Source organism: Cornus florida, unplaced genomic scaffold, assembly GCF_030987335.1.
Source record: "Cornus florida cultivar Cherokee Brave unplaced genomic scaffold, ASM3098733v1 CherokeeBrave_3.0.0_Hap2_Chr10, whole genome shotgun sequence".
NCBI classification, from domain to species: Eukaryota; Viridiplantae; Streptophyta; class Magnoliopsida; order Cornales; family Cornaceae; genus Cornus; species Cornus florida.
Genome location: NW_026775580.1, coordinates 76,411,755 through 76,437,271, shown reverse-complemented (window position 1 = coordinate 76,437,271; position 25,517 = coordinate 76,411,755). Strand labels below are relative to the sequence as shown.

Sequence of the window (25,517 nt, the reverse complement as noted above, 5' to 3'; positions counted from 1 at the left end):
TTTAATTAATGGTAATATTCTTGATTTCTCCATGTAAATTATTTGATTAAAACCTAACATTCTATTCCCCAATTCCTAAAATTCAATGGCTTTGTTATTTACTCATCTTTTTAAGAGCATTCTCTATTTTTAAAATTTTCTCTTAATAATCCTATTTACCATTCTCTCATTCCTATGTAATTTCTTCTTTGGAATGTTGTCATTCAAGAGTAGTTGAAAATTCTTTCCGTCTATGCATCTAGCATTTTTTTTCTAGCTTTGCTTACCACCTTCTTAGCTTCACTTTTTAATTTTTTATATTTATTATTATTATTATTTTTTTTTCAAACTTGTAAAGTTTATCTTAACACAGAAATCAAAATTATGCAGATATTTTAAAAACTGGCCACATTGATCATGATGAATTAATTGATATGTTGTCTGCTCTGCTAACGATGATTAGCTTACGAGTTCATACTTTTTGCAATCGAAGTTACACTCAATCTTTACATAATCGGATAAGACATTGGGGTAGTTGGGCCTAATAGTGATCGATGCGCCCAAGTTCCCATGTTATGCAATAAAAATAGTGACTGATGCGAAGGCCTGCAGTTAGAATGTCACAACATTAATTTCATCTGGCTAATCCATTGTCCCTGAATGTGCTCAAGGATATTGAGCACTTGGTTAATAAAATGTAACAGGGTCGCCCATTTGATTAGTAAGTGGGCTCTGAAACAGAAAATCGGTCTACAGTGGCTGCTTGAAGTAATTTCCAAAGACCCTGCTCTTTCATCTTTCTATAAACTTGCTTTGCAGTAAAAAAAATAAAAAAATAAAAAATAAAAGAAAGAGTTCAAATTTATAGGTACTTTATTATATATAACAACAATAAAAATGATAATAATAAATTTTTTTTTTTAAAAAAAGAGAGGCTACATTTTCACTTATAAAGTAACAGGACTCTCATCATGGGCATAGCATGACACTCCACCAGCCTTCTTGGTGACTATCTGCTTCTATGAATCAACATGATCTAATCAATCCAGGACGCGCCCACCATCTTAGCCATGAAGCTATACCGGTCTGCAGCTTCATCGATCTGCATTGCAGAAATCAAAAGCCAAATAATTTTTTTTCCTTCAATAAATAAATTCACTCACACATGCATGCCTGACCTTCAACCTCCCTTTTGAGAAGACGGAGAACAAAATACTACTTGAGTCAAGGTTTTGGGGTGTCGAAGGCACGCCATTTTCAAATAATGAAAACAAAAATAGGGCTGCTGAGATAGTATCAAATCTAGTAGAATAGAACACTTGCCACTTTCCGAGTTGGCTTTCCTCCTCCATGTCCAGCTTTACTTTCAATGCGACCAATTATTGGATTAGTCTGGGGGCTTTTCTCCAAGCTTGTGCATAGAACATATTGCAATGTCTGGAACTTTGAAAAAATAGTATTATAACAAAACAAAATGAATAAGCAATTGTACTAGACATGCATACATAAAAACCAAACATAAAATAGGAAACCACACAGTGGATTGTGAATCAGTGAGCTAGTACCCCAGCTCCGACACTTATTCAAATGTTACCGTGATTCTCAACCCTGCCCAAACCATTTCCATCAAACTCCCAGTCAAGATTTCAAAATGAAGGATCCTTTAAAACTACCAACAAGAACCAAAGAATTATGCTTCACCAAGAAGATTTTTCTAAAATCTGATGGACAAGAGGTGTCAACTCATGATACCATTCAGCATCCTCAATTTCTCCCATCTAGCAAAACGTGACAACCTTGATACCATATGATAATTTCATACCTCTTTCTTGCCCAAGCTCCAAAAAAAAAACAAAAAAAATTGAATTTGTTTGCATATATTCCAACATGACACCCTAGGTACGTATTGTACTTGTTGAAAATCATATCCATAAGTTGACTCAATGATTGTGACAGATTTATTGGGTCTTCAATATAGGCTAATATTTAGGGATTTTATTTTTATTCTGATTTGATTTTATTCTCTTTATTCTAATTTGATTTTATTCTGTTTCCATATTTGTAATTTTCCTCTTGTATATAATGATAGTCAGGTTCTTAAATTGAGTACGCCAATTTTACCAAGTTACTTTTTGGTATTAGAGCCTCAAACCTACATCTCCCCCCTCTCTCTCTTTTTCACCGCCTCTTTTAATCTCTCTCTATCTCGTCACAGCCCCTTCTCTATTTCTTTTTTTCCCTTTTCTTCATAGACCCTCTCTATTTTTCAGACCGCTGTTGCGACAGTCCTAGGGAGAGCCAATCTCCTCTAGGTTCGACCCCTGTAGGGGTATTCTCTTAGTCTTTTTCATGCACTAAGGGTCAGAAGACGTGTTTGTAATTTTTTGGGGCTGCTGAGATATTCGGCAGCATTTTCGGATCAGACCACCGTGTCTACGGCTTCTTGGTTTGATCAAAATCAGGTTTATTCCTCCTTTATTTGAAATTATTGGTAATCTGTTGAATTATTCTATTTAATATTATGGCTGAATCAAGTAATAATAAAGAAACTCTCTTTTCGGCGCAACACACATCGGCTCAACGAGTTACTAGTGTGCTGTTGAATGGCCGTAATTTCGCATCCTAGGCTCGTTCCCTCCGCCTCTATGTTGGTGGAAAAGGCAAATCAGGGTAGATTTTGGGTACTGAAAAGATGCCAGATATTAAAGATCTTAAATATGCTCAGTGGGATATGGACAATTGTACCATTTTAGGATGGATGTTTAATTCTATGGAGGAACGCATTTATAATATATTCATGTTTTATGACTCTGTTAATGACTTATGGATTGCTTTGAATCAAATGTATGCTTATTCTAGGAATAGTGCTCCTCGTATTTTTTAATTATACCAAGATATTGCTAAGGCCTCGCAGGAAGGCCTGAATTTGTCTGTACCTGATTATTTTGGGTATTTGAGATCTCACTGGGAAGAACTAGCTCAATATGAGCCTCTCAGTGAATTTCCTTCCGAGGCAGCCTATCTTCTTGTCAAACGTCTTGATCGTCAGCATACATATCAGTTTTTGATGGGATTACGCCCAGAATTTGAACCACTAAAGTCTCAGATCTTGAATGCATCACCAATGCCATCCCTGTTGGAAGCCTTTGCTACTGTTGATGGTGAAGCGCGCAGGCACCGTTTAATTCAGCCCTCGCTTGTTCCTCTACCAGTGTCTGAGCCTGCTGGGGATAGTATGGCTTTTGCAGCCAACTTTGGGTCACGAGCTTTTGGAGGTCAGATTATTTGTCACCATTGTGGAGGGGTTGGACATGTTAAGGCTCGTTGCTTCAAACTTCATCTTGAACTGAAGTAAAAATTTTCTAGGAACCGTTTATCTGGAACTGGTTCTTCTTGTACTGTGGCTATTGTAGAAACTCCTGTTACTACTGGTCGATCTACTGTATTTCCTAGACTGAGCCAGCTTCAGCCTCAGATTGGGTAGATCCAGGACCAGCTTGGCTCCCATGCTTCTAGAGTTGGAGCTCCTTCAGCTGCTCCCACTGCCACTATTGCTACAGGTACTCCTACTGCATTTCATGTTAAGGCCAAGCAGCCCACTTGGGTTCTGGATTCTGGGGCCAATGATCACATGATTGGTGAGTTGTCAATTTTTTCTTCTAATGTCATACCTGTTACCCAATTTGTGTATCTTGCGGATGGCTCTACATCTTACATTCACAGTAAGGGTGATGTTTGTCTATCTCCTGATATTACTCTTTCATCTGTCCTTCATGTACCTAAATTTGCCTTTAACCTTTTATCTGTTAGCTGGCTTGCAAAAAACCACCAATTTGCAGTTATATTCTTACCAGATCACTGTTTGTTGCAGGACCTTTATTCGAAGAGGATTTTTGGCAGGGGTTATGAGCGTGATGGGCTTTACTACTTTGGGGAACCACTAGGAAAGAGCCTTCAAGCTTCTGTCCTACCTACTTCTAGTGTTTATGATGTTTGTTTTCGCACCTTTAGTCTGTGGCATGCACGTTTAAGGCATGTAAACTTTCAGTATCTATGTCTATTATTTTCTTTGTTAAATAAAGCATGTAAGGACCATAAGTTTCAATGTGAAGTTTGTGAGCTTTCTAAACATACTAGAACTAGCTATAGTTCTCATATGAGTCGTGCTCCTAGTATGTTTGATCTTATTCATTCTAATGTCTGGGGCCCTTCACCAGTTACTGCTTTCTCTGGACATCGATATTATGTGACATTTATTGATAATTATTCTCGTTGTACTTGGGTTTATTTATTGAAAAAGAAATCTGATGTGTTTCTTTTATTTACCCAGTTTATTTAAATGATCAAAACCCAGTATAACACTGTTGTCCGTAATATTTGTTCTGATAATGGACGAGAATATGTTTCGAATGAGTTCCGGACTGAACTTAATAAAAAGGGGATTTTACATCAACTCACTTGCCCCTACACTCCTGAGCAAAATGGCGTGGCTAAATGCAAAAACCGTCATCTTATGTCTGTGGTCCGATGTCTTATGAATGGTATGCATGTGCCTAAATTCTATTGGCACATGGCTATTCTTACAGCTGCTTTTCTGATTAATCGTACTCCCAGTCGAGTTTTGGGTGGTAAGGCCCCACTTCAGATTCTCTAGCCTGATTATACATTGTTTCACCTTTTGCCCTTCTGCCTCGTGTTTTCGGCTGTACTTATTTTGTTCATAACCGTAGTCCTTCTCGTCATAAACTTGATGATAAATCTATTAGGTGTATTTTCTTAGGGTATTCTGCTTGTCAAAGGGCTATCGTTGTTATGATCCTGTGACCAAACATATGTATCATTCTCTTGATGTGACATTTCATAAAACTGTTCCTTTTTATAAGTACTAAATCTGTGGTACAGGATACTCTCTCTTTTGATCTGGAGAAGGAAATTCTCCTATTGCCCGTCCTATTCCTCTCTTTGAAAATCACACTGTCCTAGAATCTACTTCTCCATCCATGCAGGGTTCCCCTCCACCTTTGCAAGTCTACTCTCGTCGCCATTGTAATTAACCTCCCCTGCTGATGAGCACTGAAAAGTGCGCATTTAAACCCGTTAAGCTTAAGCATTCTAGTACCTTTATCTATCTTACTTTGCCGTTTTAGACTTATTACGTGTTATTTATATTTTCAGGCACTAATCCCAAAATTTAGCTAACTCAGCCAAATAAGAGCTTAATTGAAGCAATCCTGAGATAAACCAAAGAAGGGAGCAAAGTGGAGAAAGAAAGGAGCAAAAAGGAATCAAGTTGTGCAACTGAAAAGTTCGATCGATCCAACTTAGAGTTCGATCGATCGAACATCTATGATCGATCATAGTACTTCTCGATAGATCCAACCTTGGCCTTTGCTGAAATTCCAAGTTCGATCGATCGAACATAACCTTCGATCAATCGAACCCTATTTTGTCCTATTCAAATGATTGATCTTATCCACAGCTGTACGCCTACCAACCACTTTTGTCTTTTTCCCCATAAATATCTTGAAAATATCCCAGCCTTGTCATTATCCGGAGGAGTCAGACCACTTCGATCGATCCAAGATGCAGTTCGATCGATCGAACCCATTTTCGATCGATCCAAGTTAAGGTTCGATCGATCGAACTTCCTCCAGCGAGAAAAAGTTAAAGTCCAGCTCATTTATTCCGTCCTTCATCCAATGATTGGAGAATACGCCTTGCATGACCACAGCTCATCATGGGGTGTATTTGACCTACCTATATAAGGAATATGATACACTTTTTGAGGGAGTCTCTTGTCACACATTGAAAATCATCTTGGAGGCTATTCTTGGAGAGGAAGAAGGAGGGAAGCTAGAGCAACCATTGGAGGAGATCTTCACCAACAAGGAGCAGCCATGGAGTTAGCCCTTGAGGGTTGGATCATCACTACCATGAGTGGCTAGACATCCTCTTGGGGCTAGAGTTAGCCCCAAGCATGCTTTCTATACTCTAATCTTGTGTATTATTGAGGGATTAGTGTTGTATGATACATCTTGATATTCATGTATATATAAATCTTGATTATTTCATGGTTTGTACGGTTTAATGCTTCCAATTGACTATTCAATTCTATCCATATGTCTATGTATGCTAGAGTAGGATATTCATGTGCTTATCCCTAGATTTAGTGTTTTTGATGCATGTCTATGTGTATTGATGGTATAGATCTAGAGATTATCAAGATGATATGCTTAATGAATGCTATTTTGGTTCATTTGATGGTTTATGCCTATTCTTGATGGTTTGTGCCTCTCCCCTAGTCTAGATAGCTTTATTTTCATGCTAGTAGTATAGATTTAGTGTAGTGGTAGTGTAATGTTAGATGGGAGGACAATCTACTCTTGATATTTGATGTTCCATGCTTGTGAGTCCAAATGGCATATTCCTCTAATATTGTGTTGTATGTAGATTGTGAGCTTAATTAAGGATTAATGACTTGTTTTGATCTATTGTGCTATCCCCATGTTGTCTAGACAATATATGCTCTATTGTTTAGATATATTGTGCTCTTCACATGATGTTTAGACAATACTTGCTTGATTTGTCATCCTTGCCAATTGAATCAACCTAATGCACATACACCCTTATCACATTGCAACACATCCATTACCCTCAATTGATCACTTGTTAGTATTGTTAGTAATATAGAAAAGTATTGCTTGGTGGTGATCTCTACACCCTAAGACCTCTCTCTCTCTTGTTTACTTCATATTATTTTATTTAGTTGAATTCAATTTAGCTTAATCAACCAACCAATCAATTGTGTGATCACTCGACCTACTAACCCTAATTACCATAATTTCACAATTCGATACACCATCAAATCCCTTGGGACGATCCCTACTCGCCCTATCTATATTTTATATAGAGAAAGGTAGTAGTGGCTTTCTATAAATGTAAAACTTGGCCACCTCCTAAATTCACAACTCTTCAAGCTTGACTTGGTATCGCGACCCTTGTAAAGGACCGGTCACCTGCCAAAATCATCTTCAGAACCAGGTCCAGGTAACTCTCCTTCTCCTATGGCTCTTACCATTCTTGAGCATACGTCCCGTTATCCTACCCGTGATCATCACCCTCCTAATTGGTATGGTTTTTCTAGTAGCACTAACCACCCTATTTTCCAGTATGTCTTCTATGATGGTCTTTCAGGTGCATATAAATCCTTCCTGGGCAAGATTGGGACCGTTTCTATTCCTCGATCCGTGTCAGAGGCCTTCCAGGATCCCAATTGGGTGTCTGCCATGACAACATAAATGGATGCTTTACAACATAATAATATATGGGAACTTGTTGCTTTACCTGCTGAGGAGAAAACGGTTGGCTGCAAATCGGTCTTTAATGTGAAGTACTTAGCCGATGGTTCTATTAATCGGTATAAGGCTCGGTTGGTGGCAAAAGGCTTTACTCAAATTCCGGGCAAAGACTTTAGTGCTACCTTTGCTCCTGTGGCAAAGTTGACGTCTGTGCGACTGCTTATCTCCTTGTCTGCTGCCCATTCTTGGCCTCTGCATCAGTTAGATGTCAAGAATGCATTTCTTAATGGAGACTTACTTGAGACTATATATATGGATCCACCCCCTGGATTTCGGGCTGAGGGGGAGTATGTTGGGAAAGTTTGTAGGTTACGGAAGTCTCTTTATGGTCTGAAGCAATCTCCTAGAGCTTGGTTTAGTCGTTTTAGCGATGTTGTTCTATCCATGGGCTTTGTGCGCTGCCACTCAGACCATACTTGCTTTATTCGACGTCGCTCTGATGGTCGTTGCATTATGTTATTGGTATATATGGATGATATTATTATCACAGGTGATGATGCTTCAGGGATTGCTCAGGCGAAACTTCATCTTCAAAAGTCCTTTGATGTGAAGGAATTAGGTCCTCTTCGATATTTTCTTGGAATTGAGGTTGCTAGATCCTGTCGTGGAATTTCTTTATCTCAAAGGAAATATGTTTTGGATCTTCTTCAAGATACTGGCATGCTTGGGTGTCGACCCGCTTCCACTCCTATGGACCCCAATCTCAAACTCTATGTTGAGTCGGGGGAATTACTTTCAGATCCATCCGTGTATCAACGTTTAGTAAGTCGTCTTATCTACTTGACTAACACAAGGCCCGATTTGACATTTGCTGTTAGTGTGGTTAGTCAATTCATGCATGCCCCTCGCTCGCTCAACTCATATGGATGCAGTCTACCATATTTTGAGGTATCCTAAGTCTTGCCCTGGTCTTGGTCTGTTCTATGCCTCAGGAAATCAGTTTGGACTCTCATGTTTTACTGATGCAGACTATGCTGGATGTAAGACAGATAGACGTTCTACCTCTGGCTTCTGTACTTTCTATGGTAATCATCTCATATCATGGAAGAGTAAGAAGCAAGCTGTTGTCTCTGGATCCTCTGCTGAAGCTGAATACCGAGCTATGACTCAAGGTTATGATCTCCTTTGGCTTCAATCAATTTTGGGAGAGTTGGGTCTTGTAGAGAAAGGTTCGTCAAGGCTGTTTTGTGACAATAAATCAGCCATTATGCTTGCTTCTGATTCTGTTTTACATGAAAGGTCGAAACATATTGAGGTCGACATTCACTTTATTCGAGAGAAGGTTCGATCAGGTATCATTAATCCTATTTTTTTTCCCTCTTCAAAACAGACTGCAGATGTGTTCACAAAGTCTGTTGGGCCTTCTCTTCTCCAGTCTTCTATAGTCAAGCTGGGCTTAGTCAACATATTTGCTCCAGCTTGAGGGGGAGTGTTGGAAATCATAACCATAAGTTGACTCAATGATTGTGGCAGATTTATTGGGTCTTCAATATAGGCTAATATTTAGGGATTTTATTTTTATTCTGATTTGATTTTATTCTTTTTATTCTGATTTGATTTTATTCTCTTTCCATATTAGTAATTTTCCTCTTGTATATAATGATAGTCAGGCTCTCAAATTGAGTACGCTAATTTTACCAAGTTACTTTTGTACTCAATTAACTACTCCACTAACTACACTCGTTATAGATAGACTGTTGGGACAGCAACAGCCCACGAACATGGAGATAGGGAAAGCCAATCAAGAAATCATACACACAAAATATAACGTGGTTCGGCCAAAACCGGGCTACATCCACGGATGGGAAGATATTTCACCATTATTATGTGTAGATATTAAAATAGTACGAGTAAAAAGACCGTGTACATGCATGCACCATTCCACGAGACTTCCTCTCACCACCAGTGTTCTTCCCAGTCCACCAACCCATATACTACCTCTATCCATTAACTTCCTTCTTCCACTGTAATTCCTATAGTATTAAGTCTACATCTCTTTCAATCTCATAACTCTCAACCCAAAACATTGATATTTATTTATATAGTCCAAAACTCAATTTCTAACATAGAAAATCATCATTATCTCCAAGTATTTTTACCACATTTTCTTTAAAAGTCCAAAATGAATGCCCAAAAAAAAAAAACTCCCTTTTAGAATCAATTTATTCAAATATTCTTTTTTCACAGAACATAACATTCTTTTGCCAGAATATAGAAAGCCTATAATTTAATTTCATACTGAGTAATTCTACTCAAATTTAGAATTTTGCCAAATGTTTATTATAGTTGGAGACCAAAGATATTACGGAATTTTCAACTTAATACAATATAATAAAAAAAAATCAATCGTCTTAAAAACTTCATAGGGTCCAACCTTGAACAGTAAAATATGTAAACTGGATGATTGTGATCATTAGAATGATGCCATATTACACAAGATCGATACTCGGCCTTCACCAAAAAAAAAAAAAAAAATGTATAAAAGAATTTAATCGCAATTAAGAAAGCAGGAAATAAGAGACTACTCATATCTCCCAATATTAGGCATATGAAAGCAAACAACAAATGAGAAGCGAAACACGTAATTTCCAATCATTTATTGCGGAAAAAAAAAAAATCCAATCACAGAAAAAACACCACTAAAAACTTCAGTAAGTGTAAAGGCACAACCCGATCATCGTGATCAGCAGTCAATAACATGGTGGGTGGGTACTGAGAAGGCTGATCAGGAGATTTTTCCCATGGTCTCCTCACATTATGTAGTGGCGAGTACCTGAAAGAACAGTAGAACAAACAAAGAAAAAATCAAGAATGAAGAACAGCCTACCAAGATAGAAAGAAAGAAGATAACATCAGAGTATATAAACTATCAAGAGAACAGCAAGCAAGAAAAAAAGCCAAAATAAATGCCCAAGAGACGACTCTGTCCAAAAATGATAGAGAAATCACTTTCTAACAAAGATATAACTAACACAATTCTCCTTTTGTCAGCAAGCAGTAGCCCAAGAAGAATGAACAAGTTCCAGACATTAAATCAAGAAGACAAGTCTCATCAATAGTTATGCCAAAAATGCCATCAACAAAGCAGTTAAAATTTAAAAGGAATTAGACATCCATAATATCATTGTAACTTGCAATCCCTTTTACTAAATAAGCTAATATCTAATTTAAACCTCTTGTATTGAAGATATGGATCCGAGTGGTTTTCGGAATGTATTTTCTCTCTCTTTCTAAACAAGAAATGACTTGCCCCAGTACAAAAAAAATAAAAATTAAATAAAAAGTAAAGTTGCTTCAGGAGGAGGCCAATCATAGGAGAACCAAAACACTGTAACTGCAGAGATGCAGGTTTTTTCTTTTATTCCTTTTAATAACTAGAACTGTGAACTTCCACCCAACACTAAATTGACTTTATTGGCTAGGGTTAGTGAGGTCAACATAAGCCAATCATGTTACAGATATAAATTATGCTAGGTTTGGGAGCACCGAATTGGTGATTTGGATTTGGGATTGGAGAAATGTAGTTCAAATTTTAAACTAAATTTCCTCCAATCCCAAATCCAAAGCACCTATTCGGTGCTACCAAATGCAACATTAGTGTATCTTACATTTAATTAAACTTAAGAAATTGGGATATCAAGTGTGAGAACCCAGGTCAAGTCCGAGGACAATCACTTTTATAAATAATAACAAAACCCAGTATTTCAGAACCCTTGTTTAACAAGAACAAATACGTAGTAATGGCCTTTCAAGTAATAAGAAACAAAACTCAAATTGTATCCAAGTCAATCGCATTTAAGAAAATAATCAATCAAATATATTTAGAATACCCCATCCCCTCAACACACAATCCCATAAAATTGGTGGTTGGGATTGCAGGATTAGTCGAATCTAGAACTATAAGGTATTATGTTGCAAAAAAAATTGAAGCATTAACATTCAGGTAGAAGATGCAGCAAGATACCGTAAAGAACATAAAATTACTCACTTGACAAGGCAATGGAACTCCTCCTCCTTATCTGAACAGCCAAACTCAGATGTGGCGAAACCACCTAGAAAAAGAAGCCTAAATCAGAAATAGGTAAAAAAAAATAAACCAATTGAGCCTAAGAACATGCTTACCAAGAATATATTTTAAAAGAAAAACAAGAACATAGGCAAACCTGTGGTGAACTTGTGGTATCTAAGCATGTCGAAAACACCAACAAGAGCAAGTGCACAGCCAAAAAGATCTGGTCTCTGCAACCACAGAATTTAGCAATTGAGTGCATAAACACAAAACAACAAAAATGATGGAGTAAATAAAAAAAAATGTGACCAAGAATTAACCAACAATGCCATACTTGATTGATGCAAGCCCCAACAAGAAGCCCGCCGTTGCTTCCACCTTCAATACACAACTTTCGGGGCTGCGTATAACCAGCAGAGACAAGGTATTCAGCAGCAGAAATGAAGTCGTCATAAGAATTCTGTTTTTTGTCGAAGGAACCAGCTTTGTGCCATTCTTTTCCATACTCTCCACCACCACGAATGTTTGCAAGGCAGAAAATAGCACCTAAATGCCTGAAAAGTACAATACGACTAGTGCTGAATGTTGATGTACAACTGATGTTAAATCCACCATATCCATATAACAGACACAGGTGTGATCCGTCCAGAAGGATGTTTTTTCTACTCACTATAAACATAGGTATTTGAGTGCCATCCTTACTATGAAAAAATACCTGGAAATAAAAAAATAAAAATAAAAATTAAGAAGACAGACGTAGGACATAAGCTTTGGCAAACTCAAAGACGCCCTTCCCCAAAGCTCCAAACATTCATACAACGCATTTCTATAGTGGGTGTAAAGAAACAACTTTCCCCCAAGTGAGTAGGATAACAGAGAACATATGGAAATTCTATGAAAAAATGACAAGACCAAAGGCAAAATTTGCTGACATATCAAGGAAAAAACAAAGTAAAGCAATAGTACACTGCAGCAGTACAAAAAAAAAATATATATATATATATATATATAGGGTGTCTGACCATAAAACAAAACAATAGATACCACAGTACTAACCAAATCAACCAGTGTAAACACATCTCTACAGTCCGATTAAAACCATCAAGGGTTAACTCCCAATAAGGATTCATATGATGCAGATAAAATATTAGAAATCCTACACTTTTTTGTGTTTGAGCATCCTCCTTTTCTTTTGTTTTAATTTATTTTCTTTACTTTTGCATAAATCTGTGTCTATAAGAATCTATGTCGGTAGGAGCAAAAGCTAAAAAAATTGAAGGATATAAACTATATTGCACGGGAAAGGACAGACAAAGAAATAGAGTAGGGATCAATATAAGAAAGTAGGAGCAAAAGCTAAAAAAATTGAAGGATATAAACTATATTGCACAGGAAACGACAGACATAGAAATGGAGTAGGGATAATTATTGATAAGAATTTAAAAGATGTAGTGGTAACCATTATTAGAAAAGAAGATGGAATAATACTAGTATATAGTTAATATAGTAAGTGCTTATGCACCCCAAGTAGGACTAGATGAAAATATTAAAATACAATTGGTAACATATGGATGAATTAAAGCAAGGGATACCTGAAGGAGATAAAGTGTATATAGGAGGAGACTTTAATGGGCATGTAGGAAAAGAGTGGGAATAAATTAGATGGTATATGAGGAACATGGATTTGGAGATATAGATATTGTGGCCCGATTTTGGTGCTGGGTTGTGACCTATTGGATGAGCTTTGGTGGGCTTCTGGGGTTTCGGGGGCTTACCCCTTGGAAATTTTTTTGCGACAGCCAGAGTGCCATACATTTGACTAAAAATCATATGTTCCATGAGAGGACCAAGCACATTGATGTCAGATTTCACTTCATCAAAGATGTGGTTGCATAGGGTGCTAGGGTGCTATTGCAGTGAGGAAGATTGGGACAGCAGAGAATCCGGCAGATATGATGACTAAGGTCATTCCTACACTCAAGTTCAGATACTGTCTGGACTTGATTGGTACTTGCAGTTGTTGAGGCCCTTAGGGGCATATGGAGGAGGCGAAAGGAATAGTTGGATATTGTGGAGATTTGTGATGTTGTGGCCCAAATTTGGTGCCGGTTAACGTGACCCGCTTATAACATGAAGACCCGTTGGATGAGATTTGTGTTGGTTTTTGACCCGTTTTTGCTCATGGGTCGTGGAACCTAATTAGTCTCTTGTAACCCGATATATAAGGGCGCTTAGGGTTTGGAGTGGTCGAAGAGAGAGTCTCCGAAATTCATACAAAAACAAAGTGAGGGGCTGAAACTCATAATCTCCGATTTTACACATAATGAAAACTTTCACCAAATCCCAACCGTGGACATAAGTTGTTGCCGAATCACGTATAAATCTTTGTATTCTTTGTTTGGTGTGTTTACTTTTCTGTCGTGATTCTTGATTTTATCTTGGTTCGTTGCGTTTGCCATAACAGATATGATGCAGGGAGGCTACCTTAAATTTTGCGGTAGCATATAATAATATAATTGGAGATATAGATATGATGCAGGGAGGCTACCTTATATTTTCCGGTAGCAAGTAATACTATAATTAACAATATCTATTTTAAAGAAAGGGATCAACACTTAATAACCTTCAAAAGTGGATCAAATATGAGTCAAATCGATTTCTTTTTAACTAACAATATTGTAAGGCTATCCCCGGAGAGAGTTCAACGTCACAACATAGGCTTATTGTTTTAGATTTATATATGAAAGAGCAACCTAAGAGGAGAAAGAGAATTATAAACCCAAGGTATTGGAGGTGGAATTTAAGAGGGGAGAAAGTAGAATTTTAAATTTTTTTTTTTTTTTTTAAAAAAAAATGTTGTTAAAAGAAGCAATTTGACTGAAGAAGATGAAACAAACTTAAATGTGGAATAAGATGGCTACATGTATTAAAAGAGTTGCAAAAGAAGTCTTAGGGGAATCAAAAGGAACAAGACCATTATTTAAGGAAACTTGGTGGTGGAATGAAAAAGTTCAGAAGTTGTAAAACCAAACATGAATGCTATATATAAAGTTTGGCAAAAAACTAAAAATAGTGAAACCTTTGAAAAATATAAAAAGGTAAGTAACAAAGTCAAAAGACTAGTAAGTGAAGCAAAACATAAACCATGTGACAATTTCAATTCTAAACTAGACACAAAAGAAGGGGAGAAGAATATATATATATAAACTTGCAAAACTAAGGAAAAGGAAAACTATAGATTTTAGCCATATTAAATGTATTAAGAGTGAAGATTCACGGGGTTTAGTGAAAGACAATGAAATTAAAGGAAGATGGAAAGGTTATTTTGAGAAATTGATAAATGAAAACCATAAAGGACATTGAGGCTTAGACATAGTTGTTAAAGGCACATAGGGCACGCGCCTCACGTGCATCAAGGCGCAGCTTTAGCGTCTTACATTCAACCAGGCAAGGCGAGTTTGAATAGGCGAATGCCTATAAGCCGATTAGATGAATATAGTGACCTTAGAGATAATGTATTTTTCTGTAGAGTCAATGAGTGGGAGGTTAGAAATGCCTTAAAGAAGATTAAATCTGGAAGGGCTTTAGGGCCAGATGACGATCCTATTGAGGTTTGGAGGTGTCTAGGAGAAGTTAGCTTGTCTTAGTTAACAAAATTGTTTAATAATACAAAAAAATATAATAATAATTAATAAAAAAACTATGAGGATGCCTGATGAATGGCGCAAAAGTAATTTTTTATTCCTAGATGACAATCACTCCCTCCACCCCCCACAAAGCATCTTAACGCCTATATATAAAAATAAAGGTGACATACAAAGTTGTAATAATTATCATGGTATTAAATTAATGAAGACACCATGAAACCTTGGGAGAGAGTGATTGAACAACGCCTAAGATGAGAGTCTAAAGTGTCAGAAAATATTTTGGATTAATGCCGGGAGGGTCAATGATGGCAGCTATTTACTTATTGAGGAGACTAGTGAAAAGAATAGAGAGAAAAAGAGCATATGATTTTTATTTATTTGGCGAAAGCTTCTGATAATACCTAGATATCAAATATGGAGTATTTTAGAAAAGAAAGAAGCTATAAAGGGATACATTGATACAATAAAGTACATGTTTTTTTTTTTATTATTTTCTTTTTATGCTTGCAGGACTATAGTTAGAACACCTGTAGGGAAAACGGGTGAATACCAAATCACTGTAGGCTTACATCAAGGGTCAGCAACAAACCCATGCCTTGTTGCCGATGTAGTAAAAATTGAGAATCAAAAGGTACAAAACGGTAAACATTTTTGTTATTTAGGTTCGATTATTCAAAATGAAGGAGAAATTGGAGATAATGTTAATCATAGAATAAAGGCAAGATGGGTTAAATGGAGGAGTGCATCTAGTACATTGTGTGATAAGCGTATCCCCTTTAGATTGAAAGGGAATTTCTATCGAACCACAATTAGACAAGCCACTTTATCACACAAAATGTTGGTCAACTACGAAACAACATATGCATAAAGTGAGTGCGGCAGAAATGCGAATGTTGAGAAAAGTGAGTGTGGCGAAAATGCGAATGTTAAGATGGTTTTTGGTAAGCCTAAAAAGGCTAGAATTAGAAATGATCACATTCAGGAGATAATTGGAGTATCACAAATTGAAAATTAAATAAGTGAAAATCAGTTAGGACGAGTAACATGGTCTACATTGAGGGTAATGCTAGGGAAAGAGGATGACCAAAGTTAACTTGGGTAGAGTTAGTAAAGAAGAAAATGATAGGCTTGATAGCATGTGGTTTGACTAAGGCTATGGCTGCAAATAGAGCAGAATGGAAACATGGGATTCATGTTGCTGACTCCAAGTAGTTGGAAAAAAGGCTTCGTTGTTGTACTTTTGTGTAATAGAAATTAAAAAATCCTACATCTTTTAGGTGGTAACAAGACCTGCAATTAGAATATATGAGGTTGGGTTTTTTAAGTAAGATCCATCGTGGAAAAAAAAATTTGCACTGAAGCATGAGGATAATGTCTGAAGAAATTTACAATCAGATGGGTCCTGTCAATGCACAAGCAAAGGCTAGTAAATAAATTAAACATCCAAACGAACACTAAAATGAAAACCAACTCAACCTATTTTAGATTTTTAAAAAATCAAAAAAATCAACCTGTTTCTAATGCTAAATATTAGAAGTAACAAAGCATCTACCTGGTTAACATGAAAATCTGTGCGGTCGAATTGAGAGATAACAATTTCTCGGAATACTTTCATATCTGGAAGCTCAGTCCCTAAGTTGCACTGATAAATAATGCCAGGAGTAAGGAAGCTAGCAAACTTAATAAAAACCGTACGATCTTTTCGCCGTGCAGAAATCTCATAAACTGTACCGATGTCAATGGGTAAATGATGCAGCAAGGAACCCGTTTGCAAGTCTCTTAATTGCAGGACATGTTTCACATCACTCAAGTAACAGACAATAATTTGATTACCATTAACAGCCACAGCCGATTCAAGCACGTCCTTTTCAGCTTCTTGGACAACTTCTGTCCAAGCACTTGGTTCTTTGAGATCTACCCGGATTAACTTATTATTTGGAGCATCCTTAGAAAAGTGAACACAGTATCATCATTTGCAATAGCATCATAACTTGCATCAAAATTGTCAACAAGCTTAACAAATGGAAGCAGGTCCTTTTGCAACTTGTGACCTTCAAGCCCATTAGGAAGTGCAGACATGTCACAGTAATAAAATTTGTTGGCTGAAGTACCCTCCATAGCATACAAAAGAACATACTGCAAAAAATATGGAAAATTAGCAAAAATTATAAAATCATTTTATGTAAGAATTTATTTCATAAAAACAGAAAAGAAACAAAACTTAAATGGATATTCGGGCAATCATGAAATAATGCAAACAGAGATGCAATTGAAATTAGTTCAACATATAAGAAAAAACTTGCACATATAATGCATAATCCTCACGACATAATAATGTTTCCTATGTCACTTTGGATGCAATAACCACATACCAGAGAAACGTTCCCTAATTATGTCCCTTGTATTAAACATTCAATTCCAGTAACAAGGACACTCTTTCTTAAACTAATTTTTAATACACTGAATCAACTACACCTTTTCCTGACATAGATATCTGTAAGTTTCTTAGATAGCATAATGCTCCTCATGTTTGCTCCAAACTGTTATCGTCAGCCTCATACTATAAACTAATTTTTAATACACTGAATTCTCCCAATGTTCTTGTTTGATCACTCATATCAATCATTTGATAAGAACTTAACCAAAATTTCCTATCATCTGTTCACAGAGAATCATACACATCGCACAGTATGTTTAAGATCACTTTGTAGCCTCAAACTCTATGCCACAGATTACGTAAAACCAGTAGATCTTACGTATCTAGAACAAGATTAGAAGAAGAAAGACAATTCCGTAGAAGTTAGCAATATAATCAAAGGGGTTAAGCTAGGCAAAATAATTTAAGTCCGATTTAAAAAATAATTTATGGCTGTGCTGATCTAATGGGGATTAAGCTAGGCAAGATATGAACTACTCTGAAATTTATACATTATTCTTTTCATCATAGGAAATAGATGATTCACTGAATTACAAGAGCAAAAGAAAAAAAGAGCTGAATTTTTTTTTTTTGATAAGTAGAAAAAATGAGCTGAATTATAAGTACAAAAGAGAGAGTTCTCAACAAAAAAAAAAAAAGGAAAGAAAAAAAGGCAAGACAAATGTACATCCTCCAGGCTACAAAATTGACATATGCACTAAGACAACTTAATAGAATCCCTGAACACAACTCTTTTTTTCGTAACTACCCGAACATGACTTTATCAAAGCCCTCCCGCATAAAATCACAAAACTAGATGACACATGGCAGCTCCACAGCTACCTTTAGTCCAATTGTTAAATTAATGCTAATTTAAACTCAACTCAGCAAAGCCTTTCAAAAATACTTTAGGTGGGCTACGAAAATCATGTTTTTCCACTTGATAAACCATAATTTAAGTAAAAAAAATTTTACCTGAATAATTTAAAATTTAAGTAAAATTTGGTTGCAAACAGATCCATGCGCTTCTAATCACACTACATGAGTCTCCCCATGGTCTGAGAGAATAACAGAACTAAAAATTCTACGTTTTGTTATATAACAGGTAATTTGGAGAGTTGTTATTTAATGGTGTTGAACCCCAAAGGGTTGGCTCAAGTGGGGAAGTCACTTGGCCCCAGTGCCTCATGAAGCATCAGATCTAAGGTTCTATTCCTCTTGGGTGCAAACAATTCCTTGGAGGGGGTGTGCGAGTACCAACTAGGAAAAACAAATATTAGAAATTGTGTCTCAAATTGTTAATTTAATTAGGTTTCCATTTCAGAGTTGTATTTTATTAGGTTATTTCTTGTTTTGCAAGTCTTGGGCTCTAAGGAATTGTAATCCTTGTCCAACAACAAATTGAGTTTGGAACTCTATAAATAACAAAAACCCTAATCCATCTCTCTGTCACCCTTTCTTTTCCCTTCATGAAACCCCACTTCAACCTCAATTTGTTTAACACGGATCTCCACTCTGAAACCGCCGTTTGGATTGTCTCGGTTGATGTCTAAGAGTGTACGTTTGACCAGAGTAGGTATTGACGGTCTGGTGGTTCTCAAGGACAATGCTTAGGGGATTCGAGTCTGAAAGTACACAGCAATTGGAAAAATGTTTTTCCACACAGTATTGGAGCGAAACATGCAACTCCACCCTCGCCACTTTGGCCGCGACCTCTGAGAAAAGCTCGTCGCCAAACTCATGAAGGATGTGGAGGGCAGTTGCAGAGGTCGACACAGATTTGTGGTCGCGATTACGGGTATAGAGAACGTCGGCAAAGGGCTTATTCGAGACGGCACTGGGTTCGTGACCTTCCCTGTGAAGTACCAGTGCATTGTATGTCGACCCTTTAAAGGGGAGATCTTAGAAGCTGTTGTTACTATGGTCAATAACATGGGATTTTTTGCTGAAGTTGGGCCTGTCCAAATTTTTGTGTCCAATCATTTAATACCAGATGATATGGAGTTCCAATCTGGGGATATGCCTAACTACACGACTTCAGACAGATCTTTTAAGATTCAAAAGGACAGTGAAGTTCAATTAAAGATTATTGGAACTCGAGTGGATGCTACAGAAATGGAATTGTTGGTGATTATCACATCAAACCGCACCATCGAATAGCAGGCAATGGGCATGCCTAACTTGCTTAATTTTATTTCAGAAATTCCAAGTAGTGTTGGTGGCTTCAATATAGTGCGGCTGATATAAGAATATTACTGTTACGTGTTGTGTAAAGAATGCTCTGATATCATGTCAATTACCATCTACTCTAAAAGCTTAAGCTATTAGAGAGGGTGTAATTTAAATATATAAATCCTTAAACAATAAGCACCACACATGCCCTTTCACCATATTAAAGCATAAGAGTGTAAAGCAACAACTTTTCCCCACGAGATTCCACCCTCAAAAACAACGAGGTCAACTCCGTTGCCCCAACATTAAAGAAGCCATTAAGATGTAGAATAACAAATAAAGCAGCAAAATAGGATTATCACGATAATTTCCTAAAAAGAAATTTTGAATATGAATAGAAAATTGTCAACAATGGCAAGTTAGAAAGCTTGTTACCTTCCCATCCTCTGTTACTTTTGCAGAATACAAGCTCTTCGGGTAGTCGGGATCCTTCCAACATAAAAAATCTTCAGACTGGTCAGTTCCGATTAAATGATAGTAGAGCTGATGATTTAACACACTACTAGTCTCCATCCCAGCCTCCAATTTTTCTCCCTCCCTACATAAACCAAAGGTACACACATCACAAACAGATCTGTGTGTGTTACAGTCATGAACATCACATTCACTCCAAGAAAAATAAGATTAAGGAGTCGGTGCAACAGAATTAGAATAACATGATGCCAATTATGAAGATTTCACACTTCCCACACCTGAATAGGTAGATTACAGCTGAATACTAATTATAAAACTATTCTGGTTCGTGTAATGCATCATTATTTATCTGCTATAGGATAAATATATTATATCAACATATCTGACATTTTCCCAAAACATTTGAAATTGAAAATGTTAATGAAAAACCAGACCGAAGAGCTAAATTTCATTATTTCTCGAAGTTTTTAACACATCTTGAGCTGGGCAAAGATTGACAACTTTGGCACTGCGTAGTGCATCCTAGAATCCTCAATTTCAGTTGTACTTACTTGGGAGCTGGAAAGGTAGAGTAGAAAAAACCTTTGCTATCATGCGTCCAGTTAATAAAGGAAAACTTAACCTGAAAGAACATGGATATATAAATATGTTTGTGCATATATATAAACCCAATAAGGTCATACCTGAAAAGAAGAATGTGTATATATATTTAATACCCAGAAAATAAATTCATAGTTTCATGAATACTTACCCATGACAGGGTGTCAGGCTCAAGCGTCTTGTCCTCCGCCCGCATAACTTTGATTGTAATCCAATCACTGCCACTAAAACTAAGACCGTATGCCAAATACTTAGCATCTTCACTAACAGCCCATGTATTCAATGAGACTGATCCATCCTCACTGAGCGAATTTGGATCCAGTAAACCTCTGCTTTTCCATCCAAACTATCCTGAAAGAAATTTTCAATGAATTCACTAATTTAAATATAAATAAATAAAAACTCTTTTAAATTATTATACTGACCTGCATGTAGAGCACAGTTTGGGGCTGAAGACCAGTGTTATGGAAGTAAAAATATTTGTCCCCTCGCCTGAATGGTGTTCCATAGCGCGGATGATCAAAAAGCTTTGTGATCTTCTCTCGGAGATTTTCCCTCGTGTCACACGTTTTAAGCACCGATTCAGTCAAATTCGCCTGCTTCTGAATAAACTCTTTAACCTCTTGGGCATCAGAATTTTCAAGCCTAAGCACAACAATCAAACCAATATCTATCAAATTCTACCGAACACCTGTACATAACCCTTGTTTGTTTGAAGAGAGAACATTTACAGGAAACGAGAAACAAATTCCAAATCTTGAAGAGTTTTAGACATGGACAAATGATAAATTATTGACATTTGCGATATTACGACAACAGAGGTGCTAATTTTTTTTTACTTTCTTTCCAAACAAAAGGATAGACATAACACATTGAAATCATTCATTCAGATTTTCCGGCCTAAGCACAACAATCAAACCAATATCAATCAGATTTCTCGAAAAAACTATTTGCTTCAATAGAAAACATTTCCATGAAAAAAAAAAAAAAAAAACTATTGCAAAACACTGAGATAATTGAATTGACTCTTGTTTACCATCGATAAGGATCGGGGACGTCAACGCCGTGGTAGTTGTCGACGACGGACTCGTCTCTGCGAACTGTTGGATACTGCAATGGCACGTCCATGGCGGAAATCGAACACGTTCTAGGTTTGAGGAGAGAGAAAGAGAAGTCGTGAATGAGAGAGAGGTTTGAATAGTTGAGGCAAGGGTGGTGTGAAGAGAGTGACTTTTATGAGGAGGGGTTTGAGTTTGACGGAAGATAATGATGTGAGTGAGCTCGAACATTGTTGCCGACAGTTTCTGCGGTGGTGTGCGAGCCCATACTGAAGCGACGGAGGAGATTGAGAGGTGAGAGTGGGGTGATGTATCGCCGTTTTAGCGCTACCATGTCTTCTTTGTTTTGACCACACTGTTGCTTGTGCCAATGCATCAATGAAATAAAAAGAGCTTTGCTTGTTTGAATATGGCCGGGTTACATTTTAATTGTGATTCTCTCTACCCGTGGAACTGAACAGAAACAGTGATGATGTGGGGGCCAATTGTGACGGTGGGCCCACATCAACGTTGGCCTCGATTGGATATACTATTATTTTGGGGGAGAGAGTTTGGGCATTTGGTTTGTTACTCTTTTGTTGAACATCTTAGGTTCTGGTGTTGAGAATATATATATATATATAATTGTTTTTCAGTAGTAATAAATAGAATATTACATTGACCTCCTAATTTTATTTTATTTTTTTTGAAAAAAAAAGACCTAATCGAACCCTAAAAAGAAAGTTAATCAAATGTAATTAACACAAATATATAAATATACTTCTGTAATCTAATAATATAAAATTTGTATGAAAATTGATACTTTTGAATTTCATAGTATATTTTGACATGAAAAAAAATATTGAGATATTTTAACCAAAAAAAAAAGGGTAACTTAGTCATTTTTTAAATTTTCATCTGCCTTTGAGTATGCGCACCAAATTTTGGAAAGGTAAAAAAAGTAATAAAAGGTAAACATTTTACCTACGTGTAATTTATTTAAGGGTAAAGTGCAAATAACCTCCCTGTACTATTGACAAATTGCAACTAACCCCCCTAAACTAAAAAAAACCCCCTAAACTATAAATTTGTTGCATTTCAGTCCATTCCGGTGACTGACTTAACCGGCCAAATAAAAAGTCTGAATTGCCCTTATGATTATTCACTACTGTATAAGGTATATAAATATATATGCGTTTATATATATATATATATATATATATATATATATATTTCTGGTTTTAAACTGAATTTATATATATGTGTTTATATATATATATAACATTGGAGATTGAAGAGAGAGAGAAGCATCAGGCTGGAGATTGAATCATGAAGAAAATGAAGGAAAAAGATGGTGGTGGCGGCGGCGATTATGGTGACGGAAGAGGAGGTAAGTCGGCGATTATGGTGACGATGCGGAGTCGACGCGTCAAAACCCAAATCATCCTCGTCGCCGCTGGGATCTCGCTATCGTCATCTCCTGCGCCTGCCCCGCCACCGTCTCTTGCGGTGACAGCTGGAACGAGCTCGGATGGTGGAGAGGACCGGCGAGCAAGGTGGGCTGAACGGCAATGGGCTGGTTCGACCATGGTTAACTCGCGGCGATGGGCTGGTTGCGGCTTAGCTGCACAACGGCCGAACTTCGCCTCATCCGCCAACCTCCCTGTTCCGATCGGGACGGTCACCCACTTCTCGTTTTCATCGACCCCAAATTACTCCGCAATCATTCTCCACAAGTGCTTCCACTTGAACAGATCGCCGTTGCTGCAATTGAAAGCTTCGTTGCTCGCATACGGATCCATCGCCGCCCATACTAGTGCTCCGCTATCAGACCGGAATCCGACGCCACCGAGTAGCAGTTCCATGCCACCTTCGTTCCCGAGGGAGAACCAGAGATTGTGATTGAAGGGGGTGATGGCAGTGGGTTAGTGGGGGTTTGGTTTCACGGTGTGTGATGGGTTTGATGGAGAGAAGGTTGGGCTGTGGTTGGTGATGACGGGTGATGGTGGTGGCGGGATTGGGGTGGTGGCTGTGGGTTTGTGTACTGGTTCGATTGGGTTTGGTGGTGTGCCGTTGAGATGCCGATGGAGGTGGTAGTGATGGTGGTGGGTTTGATTTTGTTTAACGGTGTGTTTTGGCATGAGTTCAGGAGGGTTTCGTGGTGGTTATGTTGGTGGTTGCGGACGGTGGTGGTGGTTATGTTGGTGGTTGCAGAAGGTGGTGGTGGTTATGTTGGTGGTTGCAGAAGGTGGTGGTGGTCGTAGACGACGGTGGTGGTGGTTATAGGATAATTTGGTATTTTCATATATAGAAGGGCATTATTGTCCAAAAAACTTAGTTTGTCTGTCGCGTGTGAATCACGCGCTCATTTTTGGACGGCCGGTCACCGGATGGGGTGATCTGCAACTTTTTTGTATAGTTTGAGGGGTTTTTTGTATTTTTGGTAGTTCAAGGGGTTAATTGCAAATTTTTCATAGTTCAGGGGGGTTATTTGCACTTTACCCTTTATTTAAACTTTAAAAAAAGTAAGTGTAACCAATAAAAAACTATTATACCAAAAATCATTAGAAAGTTGGAAAAAGATTCTTCCAATTTCCCAGTTTGACATCGAACTTGTTAAATTTATTATTATCTTTATCATCCTTGCTTTCTTATCCAGATAATGGGTCCGGATTTTGTTTTGTCTATTCCATTGTATTTATTACATACTATGTCTCTTATAATAATTAATATTTGAATTTTATTTTTAATCCATGTTTATTTTTCCCGCCCACAGCTTTCTCTTACCTTCTATGGAAACCCCGGACTACTATTTGCTTTCTAGTGGGTGCATCAATGGTTCTATGTTTTATGTGTCCATAGACTCCATACTTGATACCATTTAAGACTTTAAGTTCATTTTCTTTTATTTCACAAGTAATAGACGTTATTTCTATAATCTCCCTCGTGCTTTGATTAGTATCCCATAATCAACCTCAACATTCTCATTTAAGTTACAAAGATGTATTGTCCTTCGTTCCTTTTTGATGTTCAATACGCTGCCCTATTATAATAGCAGTTCTATAAAATTTTCCTTTTGACCTATTTGATATTTTTTTGTTACATAAAATACTATTAGTTTGTCTCCATTTAGTCTAACCCACTCCAATCCTACTAGTAATATCATCATCATCATCTTTTTTATTTTTTTTTTGGTATTACTAATCCTAAGTATCGAAAAAGATGATTTTCTATGATAGTATGATCTTCAATGGCTATTATTATATTATTACTTTTCGTAGACTATTTGTTCTAGTCATTTCACCAAGTTTCTAATTTATATACTCAAGTTTTTGTTAGAAGTATCCACCAACACAATATTATCAAAAAACCTTTCGCCATGAAATATTTTCTTGTATGTCTTTCGTTATTTCATCAAAGACTAGTGTAAATAAGGGACTAAAATCCTCTCATGTGCAATAATAAACCGGTCTCCTCAAGTTAGTGATGCACGTTAGGAAAATATTGTGATGTTAGACTTATATCCTAATATTTTCCTAACATGCATCACTAATTTTAGGAGACAGATTTACTGTTACACAAAATAGGGTTTTGATCCGTAAATTGGTATGGACTAAGTAGTGATCCTTACTGTAAACCCATTTTTATAGAGAAATCGTTAGTAACTCCACAACGATATAGACCCAGTCATGGTATACTCGTGCATATTCTTAATAATGCTAATAAGATTTAAAGGAATATATTTATTTTTCGATGTAAGACCCACCCAATTATATCTTTAGAAGTCTATTATATGTTTTCATAAGTATATGAAAATTATGTGTA

General features: G+C 37.0%; 2 pseudogenes; one reads left to right on the top strand and one right to left on the bottom strand.

Moving 5' to 3' along the window:
* Positions 1-591: 591 nt before the first annotated feature.
* LOC132276418 (uncharacterized) lies at positions 592-22,278 on the bottom strand (annotated as a pseudogene).
* LOC132280022 (DNA-directed RNA polymerase II subunit RPB7-like) lies at positions 19,053-19,569 on the top strand (annotated as a pseudogene).
* Positions 22,279-25,517: the final 3,239 nt, after the last annotated feature.